Source organism: Prinia subflava, chromosome 6 (genome assembly GCF_021018805.1).
Source record: "Prinia subflava isolate CZ2003 ecotype Zambia chromosome 6, Cam_Psub_1.2, whole genome shotgun sequence".
Lineage (NCBI taxonomy): Eukaryota > Metazoa > Chordata > Aves > Passeriformes > Cisticolidae > Prinia > Prinia subflava.
The window spans coordinates 13,460,330-13,477,756 of record NC_086252.1 but is presented as its reverse complement, the minus strand read 5'-3'; positions in this window follow the sequence as shown (position 1 = coordinate 13,477,756).

Below are 17,427 nucleotides of genomic sequence, written 5' to 3'. Positions count from 1 at the left end.
GTGTAATACCTTGTTCTATCAATTTGGTAGCCATTTGCTGTTTGTAGCAGTGCCTGTTTAAACCAGTGTGATCTTTTGCAGGAGCAGTGCACACAGATGTGTCAGAACAGTAAGTGGCTGAGAGGCAGAGGCATGTGGTTTCCTGAGGCTAAAGTAAGTCTTAAAATTTCAGGACACACTTTGCAGTTTTCAGTCCATACTTGAAAATAGCCATGTATTATGTAGTTAAATGTAGTAGCTGACTGAAGTTAAAACAGTGCTGTCATATAATGATTAACTAAACAAATAATCATTCAACCATTTAAACATGGAGTTACAAACATGGTACTATAACCAAAGTTTAAGTCAGGTGGTTGTTCTTTCATGGGAAATCAAAGCAATTAACAATACTCCTATGGAATGTATAAGGGAGATCCTGTTCAAATTGGTGTGTTTGAGAGTTGTGATGGAATTAATAGCATGGGTTTAGTTAGCTTGGGATTCACTGGAGTAATTAGTGTTATAATTATTGTGTTTTGATGGTTCTGGAAGTCATAATTATTTTCTTGGAATGCAGAAGCATTTCTTATGAAACATACGAACACATCATTATTGCAGTTTGTGATTTAACAGCTTCAGCATTTCTAAACTTAGGTTCTTTTTTGTCAGTGTTCTACCCTTAAGGAAAACTGAAAACCAGCTTTTCCCAAATACTGCGATTCATAAACAGGTTTTTCAGTATCACACATCCTCAAGTGTAACTTTACTTCAATATTTTAAAGCTGGTCAGCTTCTGGTATTTGCCATGTTATACTGCATTAACATTGGCATTAGTGCATCTGAAAATGTTGGTTATAGCTTACTGAGTTATGATTAATATTGTGCAAACAAGTTGCAGAATCAACGTGCACCCTTGCTAGCTCTTGCAGAGAGCTTAAAGACTGTGTTGGCCTGAAGATTGTGCTGTAAGAATGAACAGAGAAGCTGAAGACAGAGTCCTTGGCAGACATGTTCCATCCCTTGTGGATGCAAGGCATGTGTATGACTTGCTTTTTATTACACTGAAAGTTTAAGATGAAGAGGGAGGTAAGAGTGATGCATAAGACTTAAATATGTATTTTAGATTGGAACTAGATCAATTAATTTCAGCTTTGGGGGGTTTTGTTTTGGTTTTTTAGTGTTTATTTTATCTGAACCTTGGCAAATAGTTGTCAAAATCCATCTATTCCTGTAGTGGTGCAGGTCAGAGTCTATCACTCATTCTTCTGGTATGTTACTTTTATTTGGTTAATGCATGGATAATACTTCTCTTTACTGCTGCTTGTTTCATACTCTCAGACACTGGTAAGAGGGGAAAAATGTTTATAACAAAGATTGTGCATGTACATCCTTTTGAAGGTTAAAGAGAAAAGTTGTAAGGCAGTACATGGCTACCAGCAGATTTCTTCATGTGCCAAAGGAACTCTGTTAAAATTCAGGTCTAATGATGAGTTGCCCAAATGATGACAGAAATACTTTTCATTTTATTGGCATTAGATGCAATCTGCATATAATTAAAAATAAACATACTGACTTTTTGGTGACAGTTATTTTATGGATTTCTAAATGTGTCTAGTGCTTTAATTTTTTGATCTGTTCTAGCAAATAATAATTTCCTGAGTTATTGCCAACACACTCTAGTTCTGATTGAATCTGTAGTCAGGGTAATAATGGAGTCAAAGTCAGCATATTTTTACCTACCACAATTAGTTACTGTTCATACAGCATTTTCTGTGGATATAAAGAACTCTTAAGTGTGTAATATTATCAAGAATTTTCTTCTGTACTATTCTTATTTTAGACATTCGTGTTAAATTATTTTTAAAAATGCATGGATACATTTATATTTTTGTGACTATACATGTGTATTTGTCATTGATAAACACAATATTTTTTACTTTTAGAGCTCAAAGGAGAGCACTAATGAAATATTACTTTATGTATTTTTATTTCCAATTATACAGAGACTACTCACTTTTTCTGTGCGTAGCAAATTTCTGTTTTTCCTCTCTCGCACTCCACCATTTTAAAATAAGAATTCATCTGCAATGCAGAGTTCTCCATCTTTATTTTCTCAGAGTAGGGTGTGATGAGTGTCATTCGACTGTATCACGAAGATGGTTTTATGTAATTATGTAGTTATTGCATATGCCTTCATAACTACTTCTGCCTTTTCATGAAAGCTGTAAGGGGGAGCCAAGCATCTCTGCCTAGCCCTCATCTTTTTGTCTTGTTTTACTGCCTACCCCATCCTTCTTGAGTTCCCTATGCAGCCAGTGGGTCACCTCCTCTCTTTTACATTGTTTCATTGAGCTATACAGTATGTTGGAAAACAACGTATTTTTAATTCACAGGAAAAAATGAGTTGAAACCATTTTCAACCAACTTTTCCTGTAAGACACTCACATTCTAGTGATTGTGTGGGGAAGCAACAAAACTCTTACATTTTGGCAAGCCTTGTGTTCCCACCATCTCCCCATAGCTCGCAGAAGCGCAGTGAGGGCTGAGGTTGGCAGGCACCTCTTGCCCATCTGCTGCGATGCCTGCTCACAGCAGGCTCAGCTGGAGCAGGCTGCTCAGGCCAGCCACATCCCACGGATTCTGAGCAGCTCCAAGCACGGACCCTTCACAGCCTTCCTGGGCAACCAGTACCAGCACCTGGCCACCCACACCCTCATAGTTAAAAAGGTTTTTACCTCTGTGTTTAAACAGTTTGCTGCGTTTCAGTTTGTGCTCACTGCATCTTCTCCTTTCACCATGCTCTGCACGTTTGTTCCCTGTGTGGCAGCTGGACCAGTGCTCGTGCCACGTGTCCCTCTGTGTACTGGCACTGTCCCCAGGGGCTGTGGGGAACAGCTGGCACTGGCACCCTTGCCCAGGTGTTCCAGGGGACATTTTCTTCAAGTAGGGAGCCCAGCTCATAAAGGTGAAGGTGCCAGTGAGGACCTGTGTGAGGTTTGGTTTTCCTGGGTTTACCTGGCTTCCATGGCAAATTGAGTCTTTTAAGCCAACTTTCTAAGGTTTGATCCTTCTTTTTGTCCTACAAGAGTTGGATCATTTGCATTTTTGATGTTTTTCCTTTCTCTCCACTAGATTTTTCCTTTGTTTGCTTGAATATTTCAAGTTATATGGGTTTGCTGACTGCACACTTCATACTTATGTGCTGCAATTATAATTTTGTTACAAGTCTCTACACTTCTTACCTATGCTCTCTTAATAACTTTTTTTTTTTTCCTGTTTGCTTTTAGCTCTATTTGTTTTTGATTGAGACTTCTGTATTGGTTTACATTGAGTCCAAGATTTTGTTCTAACTGGCTTAGTATTAGTTTGGTTGGATAACAATTTTACAAACATGGCATTCAGGGTAAGTTGCTGTGGCTTATTTTGTTACAGCTTTTTTACACTCTAAGTTTCTTATTGTTTGTTTTGCTTCTTTCTTTTGTATGGACTTTCTTGACTGTGTTCATAAAGAGCCTTTGTTTGGTGTCCTACTGCTGATGATTAGATTAAATAGCTTTTAATGAGGAGGGCTAGAGGAACAGGAGTTAAAAGAGCCCTCTTTTGCTGACTTTTTCTTCCATTGCCTTCTCCAAATCAGGCTTGTGGCATTGTGCAAAACCCCAGGCTTTTATTACTTTGTCACTTTATCTCCTTTCTTAAGGAGATGTCAACTCTGTAATAATATAGGTATGTAGATTAAAAGTCTTGTAGAACAGTTAGAATAGTAACATTAGATTTGCACATTTTGCCACTGTACTCTCTCCTAAATTTGCTGTGAACAAAACCTTGATAAATTTGTGTCAGATATCAGAGAGATGAAGTTACAAACATTCCCAGTATGACAGCTTGCTATGTGTGTCCCTCCTTTTATGCTTAAATTTATCTTTGAGGGCATTTTGTTTTCATTTTGTTTTTGTTTGAATACTGTGGCATGTCTCTGTCATCAGTCTAAGTTCTTTGTCTTAGTCCATCTTAGATAGAATGAGAGCGCTGTATCTTTTCTTTGTTTATATACTTAATTCTCTTAAGATTTCAGGGGAAGTAATTAACATCTACCAAAAAGTGACTTCAAAATCTGAGCTCCCCATCATCAGTTTGTGTGAAACTTGGTAAATTCTTTAAATACATCTGAAGAGGTGGGGAAGGCATGAGTCTGCAACTCACTCTGAAATTTTATGTGAAATTCTTAAGTTGTGGTGGGTTTGAGTTCTTCTTTCTCTTTCTTCAGCACTGTTTAAAGAGCTACTTTGTGCTTTTAGCAGTGTCTTGACAGTAAAAATTCTTAGCCTCTAAGTGGATTTGAAAGGACTGAGTTGTAAAATTCAAGCACAAGTTGACTTGGTTTTAACTTCCATTTTCATGTTTTAACACTTAGAAGTGAAGAGGACTACCATTTGTGTCACAGTATCAGCTTTGTACTTTCAAGGAAGAAAAATTTTCTTTCTAAATGATGAATTATGAAGGTATTTGTATGCTAAGAATGGCTACTTTGAGGAAAGGTTGTGGTAGTTTTTATTTTTATTTAAAGAAAATCTTTAAACTTGATGGACTTGCTCTAAGTGAAGGTCATGTAGCATCTCAGATGTCATTTTTGTAAGCAGGCAGTAGGAGAATACTTGCTCTTTTTCAGCCTCTTCGTATTATGTCACTTAAGGCACATATAATTTCTCTTGCAATTGCAAAATACACATGTACTACAGTGAAAATTAGTGTTGGAAGAAGTACTAAGAGGCTGGAAATACTCTTCTTGATTAAAAAAAAATTGTTGCATATAGTATGAAAGGCCTTTATGATGGCATTCACTATGTGGTGTCACATCACGAGGTTTTATCCATTCATATTTGTACATGTACTGGGCTTATTTGTCAGGAGAAGTCTAATTGAAAGACGGATTTGAAACAAATTATGTTTGAGTAACTGAGATTTCCATAAGTTTGGATGTGGATCTTAATTTTGCAGTTTGAATATGTGAATTTAATAAGTACAAAATAAACCTTAGTGTTGCTGTATCTGTTCCAGTTGAGGGAGGGCAATAGGACGTTAATTCAGTAAGTTACAGCCCAGATCATCTAAGAGCTAACTTCTGTCATCAGCAACCTTCTGTCAGTTCAAGGAGACCTACTTCTGAGCTTTATCTGAAATCTGTAACATTTTGTGCTGAACTCAGAGCCAGAGGCTGCAGGTATAGCAGAAAATTCATCCCTGGGGTTGGGCTGAAATCACCTGGTGACAGGGAGGAGCCTGGGTCAGCTCAGGATGACCTAAGGATGTGCTGTTCCCTGAAGTATCCAGTCCACTAGTCCTACTGCAAGAATATTTGTTCGTTTTACTTAAATATATGAATTATTTTGATACACAGTTATCAGTAGAGGAACAGCTTTGCAACTATAGCACACAGTCATTTCACCATGAGTGTACCTGCCTAACCCAGGAAGTTGAGTTGTGTTACAGTTTCTTACCTGCTGCTTCCAATTTAGGATCTATTTAGCTTGCTTTTCTTCAGTGGCTTACATGTTGGATGGTGTAGAATCAAGGACCACTTCCTATCTCTCTGCCTCGAGCCAAAATGCTAATTCTTCCTGTGTTCTTAACTGGTGCTTTGATATATGTATCACAACACAGGCGACTGCACAGCCGGGCTGCCAGCCTATGTTCTCCTCCCAGCTGTGCAGCTGCTCCAGGCAAGCTAACTATAGCTTTGTTTTTGTGAGTGGCATGTCGAAGCCATCTATTTATAAACCAAATTAGAAAATGCCTTGGAACTGTAATTTTTCTTTCAGGCTTCACTTCCAGCTATCCAGAAGCTCAGTATTCCATATATATAGATTTGGCTATGAAGTTTGAGCTTGTCTCAAAAATAAAAAGAATACATTAAAAAAACCAAAACAAAAAGCCCTGTTAAATTAAATTATAAAATTTTGGACTATAGGTGTAAGTCAAAAACACTGAAAAATATTTTTATACTTTACCTGTAAGATGAATTGTGAAGGATGTGGGGATGCACTAATACAATTATTCATATTTATTTTTCTATTTTCAGTAATTTCCAATTGTCTATCTTGAAAGTATTTCTTAGTAAGAAACTGATATTATGCTTGTTTTAAAGGCTAGAAAAATGAGGTAAGGTAAAATGCTTGAGAGAAGTATTTTAAACGTGCTCGCTAGTTTTGACCTCCTTCAGTTTCAAATCAAAATGCATGCTGACTGATGCCAGAAGTTTGAATGGCTTGGATGCTGGTCCAGGTATTTGCTTGGTATTTATGAGGATCAGGCCCTAGGTAACCTGAAATTATTATCAACAGAAATGACATTCAGCATAAATGGATATCCTTGATCATGTGGGGTTGAGCAACCTTCCCAAATCCACAAAAGCAACACAAAACTCTCCAATTCTTTCTGATTTATAGATTAATACATCAATATTGGAAGGACTCAACTTTTCTTATTATTTTGTAGGGGTCTGGGTAAAGTTGTGGAGTTTAGATCTGGATTACATAGGCTGAACTACACTAAGGCCTGTGGATAATATTCCAGTCTGTAAGCAGGCAGCCTTTTCCCTGCAGAGCCATTCTCTGAACGCGAGAGTAAGACAGCATGAGGTGCCAGTAGACTATAGTTCCCTGGGGTAGGTGATCTTAGGAGTCTATGCAAATGGTTTTAGGAGGGTTTTCTGCATTAAATAATAGACTTCTCTCACAGAATAATCTCCTATAACTAAGCATTTTCTTTTAAATATAAACAGGTCTGTACCACTTTTAGAACACTTGGATTACTTTGTTAAATTATTAACCAGTTTTTATCATCACTAGGGGAGTTTTTATAGAAATGAGAGCAGGATCTTACTCACTCACTGGTTATTTTTAAAATGTGCCAATGTGAAGGCTTGTACTTGTGATGGCCTAACAGAGCTGTTGTACAGATTTTAAAGGAATTACAAAAATTACAGATAGAAAACATTCTTTTTAGGCATTAAACTCCATCCAGGTTTGGTGCTTGCAGTATATTTGATATTCTGTTTCCAGAACCAGTGGATGTTGAGGCTGCATAGCAGCTCTTGTTAAGTTTGTATTATATTTCAGGATACAGCTAGTGAATATTGAAGCAAGGTGAAAAGTGGTATTTAAATCTTAATTTACTGATAAGTATTTTCTGCCTTGACACAAGACATGGGTTGGCAGTAAGATGTATGTCATCTTCTTTCTCTTCTGCTTTTTCTATCGCTTGCAAAATGGGCTGCAGGTAGAGAAGCACTGAGATCCTATTTTGCTGGAAGGCCTGACAGGAGAAAAGTCCAGCTGTAGGGGCACAGCTAAGTGGATTACTGTCAACTAAATATTTACAAGTCCTTACTCCCAAGTTCTCCATGATTTACCTGGAGGATATCAATGTGCCTGTTATCCATAAATTCCAAATCCTGGGCTAGTGGAGTGTGGTCAGGCATGGAAAAGTCTCTAAAATGATGTCTGCTGGATCTGGGGCAGCTCAGCTTCCAGACAGGAAAGACATAGGCTCTTCCAGAGCTGTAGCTCCATCCTCTTTGGTAGGCAACTGAAAGCAAAACAAGTCTGTTTTGCTCCAAACTGTAATGAAACATAATGCAAGACTATATCAAAATCTACCAGAAAATGGAATTACCTTTCTGCAGAGTGCAACTTGTCTGTTGTAACTGAAAATATTTTGGTGAAGGATGGTGTAACAATTAGAGTTGAGAGGGCTTGGGTGTCTCTTCCTCCAAGGCCCTACAGAATTACTTTTTCCAAATAAATTTAGAAGTCCCTGTTTTACATTTCACACACCTGTTCCAGTTTTCCTCTTCAGCAGGTTAATCATGGAAGTGATGTACTGAACAAGTACAGATGTCATGAAGGTGGTTTGTGACATCTCTGAGAATTAATATGGCCATATTGCATTATATGGCCATTTTTAACTAGTGTCAGTGTGCCCAAAATTAATATTTAGGATTCAATAACATCACTTTCAGTGTCTTATTATGCTGTGTTGTATTTCTGCTTTTCTCCTTGCATTGTACAAAACCAGATTTTATTTTCAATGGAAAATTACTAAATTTCAAAATTGGATATGGATATATGCTTTGTACTGTTTATATAGCAAAATGCTCTTCTGACATTGGCAAGGCATATTCAGCAGATGGCTGGGGAGAGTCTAATCCTCTCCCTCCTGGCACAAGGAATGCTAATTACTCTATGCCTTGAGCAAAGAGCCTTCTAGATACTCAGCTGCCTTTCCTATTGGTGCAGAAATGTCTGCTGGAGAATGTAATGGAAAGATCTCCATGTAAATTCCTTGAGGACATCTTTACTGTAAAAACTAAAAACTAAAAAAAACCTAAAAAACTAAAAAAAAAAAAAAAAAAATAATCTCTACTATCTCCAAATGTCAGTTGGAAAAGTAACAGGCCTTGCTGGCAGCCTAATGCAGATCATACCAAAGATTCATGCTGGGTGGAGCTTGGGTTTGGCAGGGTAAGTGGGAAGAGATTACAACTGCTTTCATCAAAACAGAATCCGTTTTCAGGAAAGGCAGCAAAGGATATCTCTGTCTCCTCCTGACACAGCCATCTGAGACCTGTGAAAGATGTGGTAGGAGGGTTACCAGATGAGCATTTGGCACTTCTTGTCTCATTATTTGCAGTTTCTTTGAATTGACAGTGAGGCATTGAAGCAAAGGAGCCAGAAAGAGGTCAGAAAAAACTGCTTGCCTGACATGGGAAAATCACTCAATGCAACCTGAGACCTTGCACCGTGAAAGCAACCCGGAGAGCTCAGGTCCTTCCAGAGCTGTACAAACGGGGAAGGCACACCTAGTGCTTCCAAGGTCCTTGTTCACAGCTGCCTCATTTCCAGCAGCGACATGACAGGAAGCCAAGGGATGAGAAAGACAGAAGGAGACAGTGCTTGCCCTAGCACCCGCTGAGACCTGGCTGTCCTTGCCCAACTCCTGCCTTTACTGAGCCCTTACCTGCCCCTGCTCCCCACTCAGCATGGCAGTGAGTGTGAAAGGTGACCTGGCTGCAAAAGTGGTTCTGCTGTGGGGCTGCTCCTGCCTGATCTGGCGGGGAGCAGGGAAATTCAGAGAGGTGCTGACTGGCATCTTCACTGGCAGTGAGATTTCCTCCAAAGAAGAGCCTGGAGATGGCCATGGGCCAGAGAAGGAGTTCAGTGCCTGACCCATGTACCTACCTGTGAGTGTGTGGTGGGGAGCCTCCTTTTGGGGGCTGGTGGGAGGGAAACAATCACCCAAGGGCCTTTTCTGTCTTTTTGTATTTCCAGCAAATGCCCTCAGACCCAAACCATGCAGGTCTTGGGTGTGGTGTTCAGCAATTTTCCCTGTTCATCCTCAGTCTCTTACCCAGGAACTCTGGGGGATTCTCACCCTCACCAATGAAGCCCCCCTGCCCAAGCCTGTCCCCAGAAGGTTGATGGCACTTGTCAACCCAGCATCTGGAGCTCCTCTGTGGCAATAGGCCAGCTGGGAGAATCACCCTGCTCACAGTTTATGTGAGCAATACTGACATGATCTGGCTGATATGGTGGCATCAGCCAAAAGAAATCCCAAAGGAAGCTTATTGTTTATCCAATATCTGTGCTTTTTAGACATTAAAGTTGTTACCACCTGATATTTACCTTCTTAATACTCTCACATACCAGGAGCTAAAGCTTCTGTGCTGACTCTTTTCACTTGCCCCTCAAGATCTCATGTTTGCTCCCAGCAATGCCTGGGTAAGCTCTCAGGCTTGGGGTCAGCACTCCTGCTCTGTGTCCCTGCTGCTGGGAGCCCTGCAAGGTCCAGTGCCAGAACTGTGCTGGGAGCAGCTGAGAGGCAAATGGGGCAGTCCAAGCTGTGGTAACAAGGTGGCAAATCTGCCACCTGCTATGTGAGCATGCCATTTCCTCAGTGACCTAGTTTTATGAATAAAAGAGTCTTCCCTCTTCATAACTACTGTAACAGAGTTTTATTAATATTTGCCACTATAAAGAAAAGGTTACTGTGTCTTAATTTTACTAGGTTGCTTTAAAACTGGTAAGATTTTATGGAAGTTGGGAGATGGTTTGTGATCAGCTGTCAGTTCTATGTGCATGCTTCTTCGAGAAATGAGTCTGTAGGGATGACTCAGGCTTGGCAACAAAAGATGTTCCCTCTGTAAAACAGTTCCCTCTGAAAATGTAAGGCTGTTTCTTCATTGCTGTCTTGGAGAAGGGAGGGGATGATAAGCTTGCAGGGATGATGATGAATATTTTAAATTTGAGCTCTCAGTTCAGCTGCATGACAGCTCATATCAGCCAAATAACATTTTCTACCCTGACTGGATAAGCACATTAGTGCTTCCAGTACAGATTCTAGTTTTGGCTCTACAACTGGTTGCCTTAACACATTTGTCTGTGACCAAAAAGGGTTCCAGAAACCTGCATTTAAATGTCACTGGAAGACTATTTGTATCTTATCTAAGCCCAGACTGAGGGCTGTTACCATATGCCCATATCTGTAAGGACTGTTCTCAAAATAGGAATAACTAAATTCACTTGAAAACCAGAGAGAGGGAGGTTTCAAGTGTGGTACCTCCTAGGAGGTAACCAGTGCTCTTTCACAGTGGTCTGGGTGCTGGGCTGCAGTATGATTTAAAACAATTAGGCTCAAGAAAATAAGGTCATTCTTTAGCTAGCATAAAAAACAGGCTGACATTTTGAATTGAACTATTGAGAGGCCAGACTTCCTGAAGCAGAAATAGCATTGCATGGGTTTCTTGTGATTGTTACTTAGCAAAATAATGCAAAAGAAACACTGTAATTCTGATCACATTGGTTTTGACTTAGGAATTATTTTATTATTTTATTACAGTGATGCTCCTTGTCTGCTTCCATTCAGCTACTGTTATTTTCCTCTTGGAGTTTGTAGGTGGTACAATGTTGTGATATACTGTTGTACTGCTTAAGCAGAGCCTGAATCAATGGATGGTAAAGGCTGCTTAAGAGCAGTTTTCTCTTCTACAAGAAAAGTCAATATATCTGTAAGCAGAATGAGCAAAAAGGGATATTTTGTGCTCAGCAGGATCTCTTTGGTAAACCTCTCTTTGGAAGTTTCACGGATTATGCAACTGTGTTGGAGAGCACCATAAATTTTGGGATGGGGCTAAAATAATGTTAAAAAAAAAAAAAACAACCCAGTCAGGAAAACACTGTCCAATGAGAAGTGCCTTGAAATGCCTTTGGCCAGCAGAGGTCAGACTGTCCTTTAGACTGGGTAGTTGATCTGTTTTGTACCTTTGGGCATGTTCCCCTGCTGTTAAATGCTCCAATCCACCGAGCTCTGCCAGCTGAAGCATATTTGTTTATGCATTTAAGAAATTCTTTTGCAATCCAAGCTCTACATGCAGTGTCAACACATGAGAACTGCAATAAAAATTAAGGATAATTCAAGTTTCTCTGGGTAAATACTTTATTTTGCAGCCGTATGATCCAAGTTTTGTGTATTATTTGATATGGGAATACTATTTGGTCTGAAATTCCATTTTGTCAGTAGTGAGATTTTTTTTTAAATTTTGGTTCTTGTTTAAGTACTTGATGCTTGCAATGTTTTGATTATTGGCAAACTGGTCCTTTTCAGCTACAAGTAGGAACAGCTAATTTTCTGGAGTTGCTTGCAGTTAGCAAACATTTTCTGCTGCAATTTAATGCATTCCTATGTTTTCTTATTATTTATGTGAAATTCTTTAACTGTGGTATTGTAGGATGCTGCAACTAAACCTGAATTATAGATATGGACTGCTTTTGGTGACGTTTTTGAGCAGTAGCTGGCACCTGTGTGCACAGACAACTGTGCCATGCCCCTTGTGCTGATCTGCACCTAGAAATTGTTCTGCCGTCATTAAACATTGGGGCCTTTGGTTTTCTCAAGGCAACAACCTTGAGAAAAGAAGCTACCTTCTTCTTTATTTATGGGGCTTCTGGTATCCACATATAAAAAAGGGGATGAAGAGACAAGATTCTGAAAATGTTGGAGCACTTCTTAGTCATAAGATATGGATGGAATTTAAGAGAGAAAAGCTAATTAATTCTCATAAGAACAAGTTTTATAAGAAATAACAGAAAAAATTATTTTTGAACTATGGGGTTTGAATAATAAACCTGTTCTTGGTAGTGGGGGGGTATAGGAAAAGTAGCACTTTTTCAATCATGTATGCTACAAAGATACTTGGTGCAGGATGAAATAGTGCTTCTTTAATTTCCAAGGATGTCTTAAAAAACATGCTACATTTCCATAGTAACAACAAATAATAATGTGTGTTTAAACTTGTGGTTAACTAGTGGGATAAGCAAATCCAGAAAACCATGGGGAACATATGCTTATAGAGAAATAATAAGATCTTTGAAGGGTGACTAAGTGTGAGTTCATGTGGGTGAAAGGAAAAATGAACGCAGCGGGGTAAAGGACATAATTTCACATCCCCCAGGTGTGGGTTCTTGACATGACAATCCACATGGGAGGGCTGTGTGTAGCTTCTGTGGGTGTGAAAGAGGTGTACCCTTTTTCATGGTGGTGAGAACTTCAGGGGTGTTCTGCTCTAAAAATTTGTGGCTGAGATTTTTGTCCACGAAATTAACATGAAGCCTGAGAGGTGCGTACTCCATTGGGGAAAGACTTTTTGGATCTTATTTGCATTTGTACAAAGATGATAAAGCAGAAGTAAACCCCTGAATTATCTGCTGCATTATGGCACTGGCAGCTCAAGTCTGGTAAAGCGGTAAAATATTGTTGGGTCGTGATCCTTTCTGTGCTTTGGGAGATTGAAAATTTACTTGAGCTTCCTTAGGAAGCCAGAAATTAATAGCAGAAATTATTAGCAGCAAAACATTCACTGGGATCTGTTCGTAATTTTGATGTAATGTTACAAAACAACTACGTTGATGCTGTCCTTGACAGATGGGTCATGAGAATGACCAAATCTGTGACTAACCTCTAAGATTTTGGAATCCATAAGTCCTGGATGACTGGCAGGGAGAAGCTGAAAGAGGACTTTCTTTGGCTGTATATAAAACTTACAAGGATATTAGTTTAGAAGATCTTTGGTGTGGGGATCATAACACACCAATCTTGATCTATGTCCGATATTGCAAGATATTTTTGTGATAAAAAATATATTTTAGTAACTTGTGTTGGGGACACCCTAAGGCTTTAGTGCAACAATTTGATAATACTTTGCACTGGTTTTTCTTAAAAATTCAGACCATCTCTCTAGAGAAATGATGGTTAAATGTTTTAGGCTCTTTAGGGGAATCAGTGCCAAAGCCTAGATACAGCATCGAAGAGGAATCTTTTAGGGTAGCAGGTTTCATATCTGATTCATCCCTATGCCTAATTAGGGAAAGAGCAGGGAAACTGGTCCAAATTTGTCTATGAAGAAAAGGCAGGATGCCTAATTAGATATAACAGTTTTTGGAGCGTTTTTCTGCCTGTTTCATAGAGCTGCATTTTTTGGAAACACCAGGATTTTCCTCATGCGATGAACACTGCCACTTCTCAGCATTTTTACCTGCCTTTTATAGCATAGCATGACAGCAGTGATGACAGCAGCAGCAGCAGCACCAGCACAGATGTCTCTCTTTAATGCAAGACTGTGTACCTGAGCAGCACCTCAGCACCTGCCAATTGAAGGAAGAATATTTCTATTTCGGGGTGAACATTAGAAAAGCAGCTGTAACACCTTTAAATTCTGTGTGTCCATGCCCGGTGAAGCATCCTCCAAGCAGCAGTAGCTGTAGATAGTAAGTCCCTTTTCGCAGTGAGGTTTAGTAGCTCAAGCATGTGTTGTGCTGGCATGGTCATATTCCTTCTGCTTCTCAGGCTAATGCAGCCTTTACTCTTCAGGGCCTCTCTGTGCTGACAGATATTTTCAACTTCAGTCTCATGAAATTTTCACCTATCACTTGGGCTTACATGCTGTAGCTTTGAGAGCCTGCTCCTTTCTACCAGTAGAGGAAATGAGCTATTAGTGCTAGTGTTGCCGCAGGAACAAAAGGGGGGCACAAGAAGAAATGGGTTTCTGTTGGGCATGAATAAATTTAGACTGGGAAGGAGGAGGATTGCTTAGTGATTCTAACCAGGAGCTTCTGAAACAGCCTTCCAGTGGTAGCAGAAGGACAAACTCCCCAGTTACTCTTGAAGGCAATGAACAGAATGCAGTGGAACAGCCAGGGGCTGGACTTGACGATTCCAGAAAACCCTTGCAGTCCCCTTCTCCCGTGTGCAAGTGTGTCAGGGAATGAGTGATGACATCATCCCTCCCCTTTCCAAAGCTGCACTGGAATAGCTGCAATGTGGCTTTTTTAGAACCAACCACTCAGAAACGTTTGATCAGCTGTGGCAAATGCTTGGCCTGTAAACTCCATGTGTTTATATTGAAGGATATATATATCAAAGTACATATCTAAGTAAGATTTCCCCTGCCACCCCATCTTACTTTCTTGACACTATTTTTACATTTTACCTCACAAGAGTGAAACAAGCTAGCAAGGAGCAGGCTGCTGCCACAGCCAGACTTAGAAGTGCTTGCTTATTTGAAGAGCAGCCTTTTTCCCCTGCTGGTTGCATGGATTTTACTCTCTAAGTATGTCTTCATCAGAGCAGTTGACAAGTGTGTTCTAGGTAGCCTCGTTGACCAGCATGTTTCTGCTTCTGCTCTCTCTCATTAATAATTTGGACAATATGGGTGAATAATTGGAGGTTTTAGTATGAGAATATTTCCACTGATGGCATAAACTCTCACTGCAGTGTCTTCTGTACAGTTTCTGACCTGCAGTTGCTTAAATGCTGCTGAGGAATCCTACTAAACAGCTTGTAAAATCCTTTGGCTAAGAAGGCTTAGTTAATTATACAGGAGGACACAGTGAATTAATTCTGAAATTAGTCTGGCACGTTTATTCAAAATAATTTTTCCTGCATCCAGAATTAAACGATTGATTTTAAGTTTCACCTGGAAGCAATTTGAACTGCAATTAATAAACCCTCTGACCCATTTGCTATTAGCAGCACAGCTCTGTTCCCTTTCCTTCCCTGCTGAACACTGGTAAGATATATTCTTTTATCATTTTACTTTTTTCACTTGACCTTAACATTAACATTTCACAGTGTTAAGGGGAAAGGGCTGACAAGTATATCCTAATTACTGTGTATAGTCTACCCTGGAGTGCTGGAACATAGAGTACTCGCAAAAGAGTTCATTTGTGCAGTACCACTGGTGAGCAGAGTTATTAATGAAGATATGCACACAGATCTCAGTAAATGAATGACAGTTCTGAGGGAAAAGTGACATTTTGTACTGTATTTTATTTTATAGTATTACTGTGTTTAAAACAGTGTTGTGCCCAGTATTGTACATAGTTCCACTATTGTACATAGATGGGAAAACTGTTTTTAGGACTCTGCTGAACTATGAAGTAGCAAGAGAAAGCTCTTCCTCTGAAGTGTATGAGGCTGAAATAAAGATGGAAAAGTGAAGGGTAATGGAAACCCAGTTCTGTTAGATCTACGGTTTGGAAAGTGATGTCTGCTGCAGAACAATCTAGAGTCAGTGCTCTGTTTCCTGAATCTGTCTTGTGTGTTTCTCACATTTCATGGCCCCTCAGTTACCGAAAAATATTTAAAGAGGCTAAAATAAACAGAATAAATGAAAAGTACTGATTTTTCTGACTAAATGCTGTGTTGTTGCTCTGCATTGTTATGTGGTGGGATGTGTAGCAAGACATGGTCATATAATTACAAAAATTTCTAACAGCTATATTCTCTTTTACTCTACTTACTGAGGAGCTCTTTAAGAATAGCTGAACATGGAGAATTGGTGAGTATTCAAACATGAATGATTAAAACCAGTTATGCTAATGCAATGCATTGTTCATTGCAATTACCAGGTTTCTTCTCAGTACAAATTATCCATACTTAGACTGCATATGATACAACGTAAGGAAATATGGGTGGCATGAAGTTTTAGTACAGCTTTGTCTTCACTGTTAACCCCCTGCTGAGAAATAGAGAATGGCTACCACCCTCTTCTGCGTGCAGATTACAGGTTGTGTGCATTAGTTACATGCCAGCTAATGAGGTTCTATTGTTAAAAGTCCCCAGTGTAATTACCACTTTTTAGACTTGCAGCATGCTTGGTACCCCTCCTAGAGCTGTTAGATTTCTTCTGTTATTTACAGCATTGGCTGGCCTATTTGCTATTGTAAATTCAAAGGAAATTTCTCTTAACAGGGCTCTGTCAATTTGTCCTGTATGTACAGCACAGAGCACAGCAGGACCCAAGCTGTTAGTGCTGCAGTAATGTGAGTAAATCAGAATCAGACTTGACTACTGCCCTTCTCTGGGAGCAGGGTTCAGCAATAGCTGCTTCTGCCGTGCTGTTTGTGCTGCCTGCAGCCCGTGGCATTTATACTTCCATTGGCCAGGATCAGTCTGGAGCTGCCCAGCTGGAATCACCTGTTATTACCGAGGTGACAGACTGCTAGTGCTTTACTCCTCTGTAATGATCACTACTGCTGTAGATTTGATCTGTTCTTATGGCAGCCTTGCAAAGACTTTCTGATAAATCAGTCACCCATGTTTGCATCTCCTGAACTTGTCTCCTTCATATTCCATCTGCAACAGAAATATTCCTCTTTCTATTAAAATGAAAAACAGTTTTTGTCTGTGGGGAATATCCAGGAATATCCCACCTGCTTATTTGTTACCGGACTTGTTACATGCATTCTCAAAATAAGTATTAGGTAAGAGACTACTGTTGAAATCTAGAAATTATCTTTATTTTCTAGTAAGATACTGTCTTATTGTGCTCACTCAGAAAGATCAATATTATTTATACTTTGTAAGGAACAAGTTCTTTAAACCCGTATTTTACACAGAGATTTTCCCAGGACAAGTGATATGATGACTTTTTTCAGGTGATATCAGAAAAGGCATTTGATTGTCTTGGAAGTTTGTTATCTTTGTGGTGGGTTAACAGAGTCTGGACCAACATCTTACACCTGAGTATCAATATGAATAGCCAAGATTATAATCAGCAGATTTGCATCTGAAGCCTTTTTTATTTGAGTTGTGACACTACAAAAATTCATCCCCTGTGCTCACTGCACCCTGCACCTCCTTTACCGTGGTAAAGGAGGAAGGAATTAGAAAGCTCTGGGCAATCATCTGAAGTTGTGATGTAAAGTCTGTTTAACACCCTGATGGAAAGTGTGTGTATACTTTGTATGGTACACATTTGCTCCTCGGCCAGTCTTGAAGTTCCAGCTGTCAGCTGTTTCCTGTGTGCTTCTGACTTAGATGTTGCAATTTCTTTTACTGGATACAGATGCTACAATAACTCATGCTTCTGGTATTTTGTTTTCAGACATCTGC